Raw genomic sequence first — 10,796 nt, forward strand, 5'->3', positions numbered from 1 at the left:
CTTTGATATGAAACTGTGTCCAGGACAGACAGAGACGGACAAAAGGAGTTTCACCAGCACTTTTCTGGTAAAGGCGCTATGTGGACACAGGTAATAAAACCACGTCTTTCGGTTTAGATGTGACAAAATGTCAACTTTACTTTTAACTTTGCATAAGACTCAAACAGCTGTTTTCTGGACGAAAGTCCTTTGTTAGTTGTCGTTTTTTTGTTGCCATATGTTCACTTGTGAAGTCTCTTTCTGTCCTTATCTTTGTTTGTCATGATCATATAATTGTTGTGCAACCACGCTGCTCTGTTCAGTCATTTCTTGTGTTTACAGCCACTAACCTCTCCTAGTTGTCCTCAGTGTCACCTGTTCCTCGTTACCCTCGTTACCTCCCCCCTAGAGTCCCCCATAGAGTCCAGTGATCTCAGTCTTGCCCTCGCTGAATGATTACCTGTAAACCACTGATTACCTGTAAAGTCTTAATCCTGATATTAGAAAAAGAAATTCAAAGATGGTCAACGTTAATTTGAATGACTAACGACTAAAGTGACAAAATTCAACTTTAATTCTAGTTTTGCACAAAACCATAGAATTTATCTGCAGATTTTCTTTTTTTCAACTCTCCTTTTCCTCTCCGACAAAATGACGTTCCCGTTAAAAACTGCACTCTCAATTATGTTGCAAGGGAAACGTGCTTTCTCTGGTTTGAAACGCGTGTTTAACGTTGTGAATTGAAACAAAACTAATTTTAAAACAAAACTACAAAACTACTTGGTTAGGTTCCGTAAAAACAACATGGTTTGGTTTGTTAAAAGAGCTACGAAATGAAAATGAAAACACAACCAAAGTATTTGGTTCACACGGACACAAACAGAGTGAAAACCCTCTTCTTCCTCTTCTGAAACTCATTTTTGATAAGTCAAAAGCAAAAGTAATCCTCGATACAAAATACACTTCCCTGCTCAAAAAAAAATGATGGGAGAAAAACTTTAAAAGTGCTTTCACCGAAAAACGGTTCAGGGAATGACGTACTTAATTGGTCAGAATGATTTGAGACAAAATTCAAAAGTTAACACACGAAACAATTTAAATTGCAAAAATGCTTTCATCTAATATTTGCATTACGTTGGTGTTCACCAGCGGCAAACTCAAAAATCAAGAGGAATTACTCTACATAAGTAAAGATGTCCATTGTCTCCTCAGAAGCTCTTAAAAAAAACACCTTTTTGTTGTTTTTCTTCAGTCCTGACAAGTTTGACATTTTAGAGATTTCCAATTAAGCTGCAGCTCTAAATTATTTCTTTCGTCCATCACTCGTTCATAAAAGAATAATGAGGCGGGAAAGTGTAAAAACACACAGCAGCGGTCTGAACGAGGCTCTACATGGGATCATTAGAACAGTCGGTCCACTTCTCAGGATGGCTGACATGTTGTGGAGCTGCTTTACAACAAACACACCAGAGAGAAATCAACCTTTATTTTAAGTGGGTTCTCCAAACGATCTCCTCTCAGAACATAACCATTGCGCAGAAATCAGTAACAATAATGAACATTATGTATGATCTCTCTGTACACAGTGATTTTATTACTTATTGAAGAAAGTAGTTCCTCACGATCAAGAAACAATTATCTTATTATTTGTATTGATTAATTATAATAATAATAATAGTAGTAATGACATAGTGGATGTAGTTTATCCACTCCAGAACCTCAGAATATATAATCCTGGGTCAATAGAACTTTGTGTCTATGACAAAACGCAATGATGTCAACCCCGTCTCCGACAAATTGATTACATCGTTAAAGTGCACTTTGAACGTTTTTGAGAGAAACTTTCCCGTTTAAAAAGTTTGGAACACGGTTAACGATAAAACAAAAAGAAAGGCGACAAAACTACTTGTTTAGGTTGACATAAAATGACTACGAAATGGATAAAAAACCAAAGTTCTTGGTTATGTTGAGGCTAAAAATTATTACTTGGTTTAGTTTTAGGCAACACAACCATTATGTTCAGGCAATAAAAGCGCTTGGTTAGGTTTAATAAAAGAAAAACATTTGGATTAAAATTAATTGAAACAAAACAAAAAACAAAATACATCCACTACTTATTTAGGGTTAGTGCAACAACACTCAACACAGGACATGAACAGCAGTCTCCTGGGTGAAAGTCCTGCTTTTCCTTCTGCGGACTCATTTTAAAACTTGTTTGTAAAACGTCGTCCACGACAAAATACGTTTCCCATGAAACATAATTCATAATGCAGTTTCTTTGGATGGGAATTACATTTTTCAGAGCTATTTTTGAGCCACAGCACTGCTCTATACAGTCAATTCAGTGGGAAACATCGAGCGGTCCAGCTGTTAACTTTTGAAATGAAAACATATTCATAGATTTTGAATTCTTTTAATTAAGAAGAAGGAGCAGATGTAATTTAAAAAGCAGGACTCATTTTGATAAAAATATCTGTAAATATTTAGAATTTGCTTAGAAATTAAATGTTTACTTTACAAATGCAGGTTCTGGGAATCCATTTCCCAATGTTCTCTTTGACTTCATCACAGTACCAACAGACATGCATGACATGTAAATATGTATCTGTGGAGCTTCTGTCACACGTGTGCCTCAGAAACACTACAAAGAGACAACAAATTAATGAATCCAAGAAAAACTCTGCATTACTGAAATAAACGTAAACTTCAATTTGTGGCCTTTGCGTCGACCATACCAAGATCTTTATTCTATTCATTAAATATATGTTTTGTAGCAGTTCTTTATTGATTAGAATATTGTAAACACCACTCACTAATCGTCTTTTTTCATCCTTTTTTTTATTAGAATGTTTCTGATCTCAGTGGACACTCTTTCCTGAAGTTGCCCTCAGTGCCACCTGACCCCTCCCCCCCAGCACACCTGCTCCTCACTCCCTCATTAGCTCCCCATAGAGTCCAGTGATCTCCATCTCGCCCTCGCTGACTGATTACCTGTAAACCACTGATTGCGTTCAGCTGCTCTGCCTTGTCCTCGTCTCTGTCTGAAAAACTGCTCAATGCCATCAAACCTCCGTTGTGTTGAGATGAAGTCTACATCCTGTTTTTAACAGAAGAAAAACAACAGAATGTAACTGTGAACGCAAAAAGAACAAGAGCAGTTAATGTTGATTTCCCCACATGTGAAATATTATTTATATTTATATAAGTTAATTTATAACTTCTTGTACTTCGTGCAAAATGACACAAACATTTCCAGGTTAAAATAGTTTTGAAGGAAATAATGAGACGGCTAAACCTGTAAAATGTAATTCACAATATCAGCTCAAACACTGATGACTAATTAGACTAATGGTCATTAAACAATAAATAACTTTATTTTCAAACACCTCTTCAGTGTGAATCTGCTGCAGCAGAAAATGCAGGGAACTCTGGGTAATGCCGCCCTCTGGTATACGTCACATCAAACTACAGCCCATCAGTCATGTGACTCAGCAGACTGTGGGAAGTGAAGATCGCCTGCAGCCAAACAGTTTGAACAACAGCGTTCCCCTCAGTACTGTTATTGCATTAACCCAACTTCCTCTGAAGAATCCAGTTTATTGTGAAAAGATGGTGTGCATGTAACGAGTGGACGCTGACTCGTCGTCTCTGCAGCGTTCCACACGGACGCTCGAGGAGAACGTAGAGTTTGAAGCGACTAAGCTGCAGTATTTGATGTTATTCGTGTCACAATGTGGTCTGATGAAGGCAGAAGTCAGAGGAGAAAAAGGTTTTCTTGGGTAAAGTAGATGCAGATTTGTTGTTGTTATTTCACTCTGAAAAGCACAGATTTGTCAATCTGCTCTTACACAAACACAGAAAACATAATTTAATATCACGGGAAGATGATACAAATCATCAAAATAAGGCTGTGAGGACCTGAACACAAAGCCAGGAGGCAGCACAGGAGAGTTTACAGAGAACTACCGTTTACAGTTATTTTATTTTAATCAATTATCATCTTACACGACTGCACCATGTTTGTTTTCACATTGGTCTGCTGAAGGAGGAAAAGTTTCTCTCAACTCAAACTCTTTTTTTTGGAAACTAAAGTATTTAACACAAAACCAAAAACAATCACACAAAATACTAAATATCTATTTTAACACTTTATTCAAAACTGTATGAACTTAAGAAAAAAAAAAAAAAATTCGCTTCACCACTCAAACACTAGATAAATAGCTCTTTCCAAATGCCAGCTGCACCCTTCTGTACTTCTAAATGACTACACACAAGTATCAATCAGCTGCACCCGGAAAGCACCTGTGAAAGCACCTGTAGTCAGTCAGATCACTTAATTAGAGCTCTATAAAAAGATTCAGGTTCGCTCTTTGATTTGCACAATGTTTGCAAATGTTTTTTGTATAATTATTTAGAATTTAAAAGTCTTTTTGACTTCATCACCAGGCATGTCTGAGGGAGTCAGTCTAAGTGACGCATTTTAAACATTTATCTGTGGAGCTGTGCCTCTACTATCATATATTCTTGTCGTTGATGTTTACTGAATTAAACATACATTTTGATCTTTGTTCTATTTGTTGAATATGTGTTTGGTAGCAATTCTTTCTTACTGTCAACACCACTCACTAATCATCTTATTTTATCCTGTTTTTATTAGAATGTTTCAGATCTCAGTTGAAGCTCTATTCCCAAAGTCAAAATGTATCTGTTGTCCCTTTTTAAACTTTATTTACTAAAAATTGAAGGTGTATCGCGATAATTCTGTAATCCCACTCCAACAACCAGGAACAAGACAAAAATCCCTTACAGGGGATTAAATATGGGAACCGTAAAATGACCTCAAAGAAACAAAAAATACTACAAAGAGACACAACTAAAGGGGCAAAACAACCACAAAGAGACACAACTAAAGGGGCAAAACAACCACAAAGAGACACAACTAAAGGAGCAAAACAATCACAAAGAGACACAACTAAAGGGGCAAAACAACCACAAAGAGACACAACTAAAGGGGCAAAACAACCACAAAGAGACACAACTAAAGGGGCAAAACAACCACAAAGAGACACAACTAAAGGAGCAAAACAACCACAAAGAGACACAACTAAAGGGGCAAAACAACCACAAAGAGACACAACTAAAGGAGCAAAACAACCACAAAGAGACACAACTAAAGGAGCAAAACAACCACAAAGAGAGACAACTAAAGGGGCAAAACAACCACAAAGAGACACAAAGCGGCTACGAAAAGAAGCTCAACTGTACAGTCTGTGACTTGCTCCTGTGTTGATGAGTCGATGGGGATTTTAGCATGACAAGGAGCTCATTGTCTCAAAATCCGCACATGGCTACATAGTGCTCCATACAGGTATGTTAGGCGGCAGCATGTTAATCACTGACCTGTTTAACGTCTGCGCTTGAAGACTTCCATTGCACCTGATCGACACCTTAGTGTGTTTTCTTACTGTCAGAGGGACTTTTTTCTTCCCTCCAGATTTCCTGGTGTGCCTGGCACCTGCCAACAAATACAGACGAAAGTTTTATTTGGCAACACTCCACAAACATGTGGAACCGTACTCTGAATGTGCAAAAATACCAGAAACACTTTCAAGACACTTCACACCAACGCAGCTGATCTTCCTTTAGGCTCACGGTATTAACTCCAGGGAACTCTAATTATAGGCTCTGTGTATGCGCACTGGAAGCCCCCGGACACACATCTGTGTTCCCCTTACTGTCGACTGTGTATTCACTGAGAGCACATCTCCCAGGCTCCTTGAACTACTACCCTAAAGTAAGCTGATCTTTCATGCTTATGCCTATAGTTGAACAGTCATCGTGATTCATATTGAAAAAGGTACCAGTTTATTCTGTTGGTCCGACTGGAACCCATCCCAGCATGCACCGGGCTCGGCCAATGACTTATTGTATTATTTAGAGAGCGAAGTGTCTCAGTAATACTGTGAGAAGCTCAGAAATCGAGTAAGTCAAATTAGAAAGTGCTAGTTGAGGAGGTTCAGCATCTGATCATAACACCTACCTAACTAAATCAGAATTGTCTGGATGACAGTAACGTCTGACCTAACAACACACAACCCAGTCGCCAGAATTATCTTTTTGCTTCTTCCTCATATCAGTCTTGTATCAGACTTACAGAAAAACACAATGCCACGTGGTTAACAGTGTAAAAAGATTGGTTATGTTCAGGCAACAAAACTACTTGTCTCAGGTTAGAAAAGCAGCACGGTTTGTGTTCAAATAACGCAACAGAGTAATGCAACATGCAACAGCAACAAACAACATGCAACAGCGGCATTCAATAGGGACATGCCACATTGTAAGGCAACATTGTAACTCAACATTGCAACTCAACAGCGACATGCAACATTGTAACACAACAAGCAACACGCAACATGCAACATTGTAACGCAACATTGTAACTCAACAATGTAACTCAACAGCGATGTGCAACATTGCAACGCAACAGCAACATGCAACTGCGTAGCGCAACGCAACATTGTAACGTAACGCAACAGCGACATGCAACATTGTAACACAACATTAAAACGCAACATTGTAACACAACAGCGACATACAAAAGTGCTAACAACACTGTAACGCAACACTGTAACAATGTTACCGGCTTAAATAAAGAACAACTGCCCTTAGTGGGGTTTTCACATAATGTTACGTAACAAGCATGAAGACGATTTCTTCTGTGTTTTATTTGACAACATTGAAATGGAGATAATTTGTATTAAGTGGATGGAAGAATCTTTAACGGTGCCACAACAAAACAAAAACAAACAAAAGGATTTCCCACTTGTAACATTGTGCTACACATTGTGAAAATGTTTACAGGTGCAAGATCGGAGATTGGGAGTGTTTCTAAAGCCTACCAACTTCCTCTTGAGCGTTCAACTGAAGACGTCTTGTTTTGTGAAGCTAAAGTGAGACTATTTAACTTGTCTTAAAAATGCAAAGTTATATTATGTTACTCAAATCAACACACTCAATGGTTTTGCTGCTAAAGCCCTTCACGGTCTGTTTTGACCTGTAGTATGGTGGCAAATGTTTGCCAACTTTAAATAGCCATTACAGAATCATTTCACTGAATTACTAACTTTTCTCTTGTGGCTGCTGTTCAGCAACAGTTTCATAACTGTAACTCTAAACGTGGATGAAGTTAACAGATCCGTGTCAACTGAGCTACAGTTGATGAAGACTGTATGATATGGTTAAAAGCAGAAGAAAAACGTTGGAAATTAAATCACAATCAAGTCTGATCAAACCACAGCAACACAGTCCTGCAGAAGCAAAATGGCTTTTAATAAATAGGACTTGTGAAAAGTTTGGTAGAACATACACGTTATTCAAAAAATAATATTTTTTTCTTCTAATTAAGGCCTTTAAAATATATTAAAATAACGACTGACAAATTCATAATTTAGCAAAAGCTTTATTGTGAACATTACATTACGGTCATTTAGCAGACGCTTTTATCCAAAGCGACTTACAATTCAGTATCTATCTACCGTAGACGCAGCTACAGGAGCAATTTTGGGGTTAAGTGTCTTGCTCAAGGACACATTGACATGAGACTAGCGGAGCAGGAGCCGGGGTTTGAACCGCTGACCCTCTGATTGAAAGGCGGCCCTGCTCTCCACTTAGCCACGGTCACCACTGAACCATCTTTTATTATCAATGATGTGATAACAGACAAAATATTGGAACAGACGTCTGGATTAATTACAGAGTCCTCTAAGACGATTTCTTATCAAGAGTACAAACCTACTCCATCATGCATCCACACACGGACAACATCAATAAATTAACATATACGATTATATACAGCATCTAAAATCTTCCGATAAATACTTTTTTTAAATACTATTTTGTTACTTCATTGACAGAATTAGAATTGCACTTAGCACATTCAACAACATGAGCGAAATCCGTGTATCATCACCGCCACAACTACTGAAATTAGACTGATTTTGTTGATGAAGGCAGAGGATGCAGCTGTTGCACCAGCTACGGTGATTGCTTCAGCTGCGGTTGTGGCACCAGCTGCGGTTGTGGCTCCAGCTGCGGTTGTTGCTCCAGCTGCGGTTGTTGCTCCAACTGCGGTTGTTGCTCCCGCTGCGGTTGTGGCTCCAGCTGCGGTTGTTGCTCCAGCTGCGGTTGTGGCTTCACCTGCGGTTGTGGCTCCAGCTGCGGTTGTGGCTCCAGCTGCGGTTGTTGCTCCAGCTGCGGTTGTTGCTTCAGCTGCGGTTGTGGCAGCAGCTGCGGTTGTTGCTCCAGCTGCGGTTGTGGCAGCAGCTGCGGTTGTTGCTCCAGCTGTGGTTGTGGCAGCAGCTGCGGTTGTGGCTCCAGCTGCGGTTGTGGCTCCAACTGCTGTTGTGGCTCCAGCAGCGGTTGTGGCTCCAACTGCTGTTGTGGCTCCAGCTGCGGTTGTGGCTCCAACTGCGGTTGTTGCTCCAGCAGCGGTTGTTGCTCCAGCAGCGGTTGTTGCTCCAGCTGCGGTTGTGGCTCCAGCTGCGGTTGTTGCTCCAGCTGCGGTTGTTGCTCCATCTGCGGTTGTGGCTCCAGCTGCAGTTGTGGCTCCAGCTGTGGTTGTTGGTCCTGCTGCGGTTGTTGCTCCAACTGCTGTTGTTGCAGCAGCTGCAGTTGTGGCTCCAGCTGTGGTTGTCGGTCCCGCTGCGGTTGTTGCAGCAGCTGCGGTGGTTGCTCCAGCTGCGGTTGTTGCCCCAACTGCGGTTGTTGCAGCGGCTGCGGTTGTTGCACCAGCTGCGGTTGTGGCTCCAGCAGCGGTTGTTGCTCCAGCTGCGGTTGTTGCTCCAGCTGCGGTTGTGGCTCCAGCTGCGGTTGTGGCTCCATCTGCGGTTGTGGCTCCAGCAGCGGTTGTTGCTCCAGCTGCGGTTGTGGCTCCAGCTGCGGTTGTTGCTCCAGCTGCGGTTGTGGCTCCAGCTGCGGTTGTGGCTCCATCTGCGGTTGTGGCTCCAGCAGCGGTTGTTGCTCCAGCTGCGGTTGTGGCTCCAGCTGCGGTTGTTGCTCCAGCTGCGGTTGTGGCTCCAGCTGCGGTTGTCGGTCCCGCTGCGGTTGTTGCTCCAACTGCTGTTGTTGCAGCAGCTGCGGTGGTTGCTCCAGCTGCGGTTGTTGCCCCAACTGCGGTTGTTGCAGCAGCTGCGGTTGTTGCTCCAGCTGCGGTTGTTGCTCCCGCTGCGGTTGTTGCTCCAACTGCTGTTGTTGCTCCCGCTGCGGTTGTTGCCTCAACTGCGGTTGTTGCAGCAGCTGCGGTTGTTGCTCCAGCTGCGGTTGTGGCTCCAGCTGCGGTTGTTGCTCCCGCTGCGGTTGTTGCCCCAACTGCGGTTGTTGCAGCAGCTGCGGTTGTTGCTCCAGCTGCGGTTGTTGCTCCAGCCATAGTGGTTGCAGCAGCAGTGGTAGTCTGTGCATTGCCAGACACTGTTTTGAGTAGAATTTGTTTGATTAATGTCACATTTCGTCCCACATTTCAAACACATTCAACATCTGAAGATAGTGTGAACGTTTCTTACCAACAAAAAGAAGGAGGACGGCACAAATCTTTGCAATCATGGTCATGCAGTTGTTGTTTCTCTTTTCTGTTCTCTGAAAAAAACAGTTGGTAATTGTTATCTGATATATAGTTATTTCCATTTGAACATTTAATAACGCACCTTCAGCTACTGCTGGTTACACACTGCTTGGTGTGAAATGGTATGAGCTGACTATGACTATAATTCTCTAGTTTGGCTGACTATTAATTTAAGTCATTACTAAATGGGTCACCGTGGCTAAGTGGAGACCAGGGCAGCCTTTCAATTAGATGGTCAGCGGTTCGATCTCCTGCTCCACTAGTCTCATGTCAATTTGTCCTTGAGCAAGACACTTAACCCCAAAAATGACTCCCGTAGCTGTGCCTACGGTGTATAGATAGATACTGAATTGTAAGTCGCTTTGGATAAAAGCGTTTGCTAAATGACCGTAATGTAAATGTTTTGTGTGATGGTTCTCAATACAGACTTATTGAGGATTGATTAATTGTGTGTGTGTGTGTATATATATATATATATATATATATAAACTCTTGTTTATAAGTAACCTTTGTGATAATATGTGTTGAAACAAGTTCTAGTCTTACATTTTACATCATTATGAATATTTTATTTTTATTTAAACTTAAATTAAAATAATGTGTTTGTTTGTTTTATTTGTACTACACTTGTTATACATACAGTGCAGCTCAAAATGCTTTGCATTAAATTGAATGTAAGATATTTCCAACATTTAACAAATACATTAATTAAAGGTGGCATCAAAATCACTGAAATATAATAAAAAGGGTAGAATAATATAATTTAATTAAATATCACAAGTATATGATATAATTATATACTGTATTGCAAGTTTGAAACTCTATTGAGACGATTTGTGAATGAATTAATTCTAAAAAGTTGGAAAATCCTGCATTAACTATACCAACACAATCTAAACAAAATGAGAAAACAAATTTATAAAACCATAATTTAAATGTAAAAAATTTACAAAACTATGTAATTGATTCATGCTATAGTAAAATAATAATAAAACTACTTACAGGTTGAAGTTCTCTGCTTGAATGTTGTCCACTGCAGTGAATGAAGTTGTGAAGTTTTCTGGTTTCCGCTCTTCTTTTTAAATGCAAACATGAGATGACATCATTCTGAGAACAAAGCCAATGAAATGTGTGCTCTCGTCAGGGTTAAAGGAGTGACAAAGTAAACTAACAATTACAACAATACAATAGAAACAACCAC

General features: G+C 40.3%; 1 long non-coding RNA gene across 1 annotated transcript; it reads right to left on the reverse strand.

Moving 5' to 3' along the window:
• Positions 1-9,371: 9,371 nt before the first annotated feature.
• LOC137892013 (uncharacterized) lies at positions 9,372-10,634 on the reverse strand. Its single transcript, XR_011105390.1, has 3 exons — positions 10,598-10,634; positions 9,537-9,609; positions 9,372-9,444 (listed from the first exon to the last, which is right to left on the reverse strand). It is a non-coding gene; the product is annotated as an uncharacterized lncRNA (long non-coding RNA).
• Positions 10,635-10,796: the final 162 nt, after the last annotated feature.

Source organism: Cebidichthys violaceus, unplaced genomic scaffold (assembly GCF_023349555.1).
Source record: "Cebidichthys violaceus isolate CVI_PGR_0920_01 unplaced genomic scaffold, fCebVio1.0.p SCAF_73, whole genome shotgun sequence".
NCBI lineage: Eukaryota > Metazoa > Chordata > Actinopteri > Perciformes > Stichaeidae > Cebidichthys > Cebidichthys violaceus.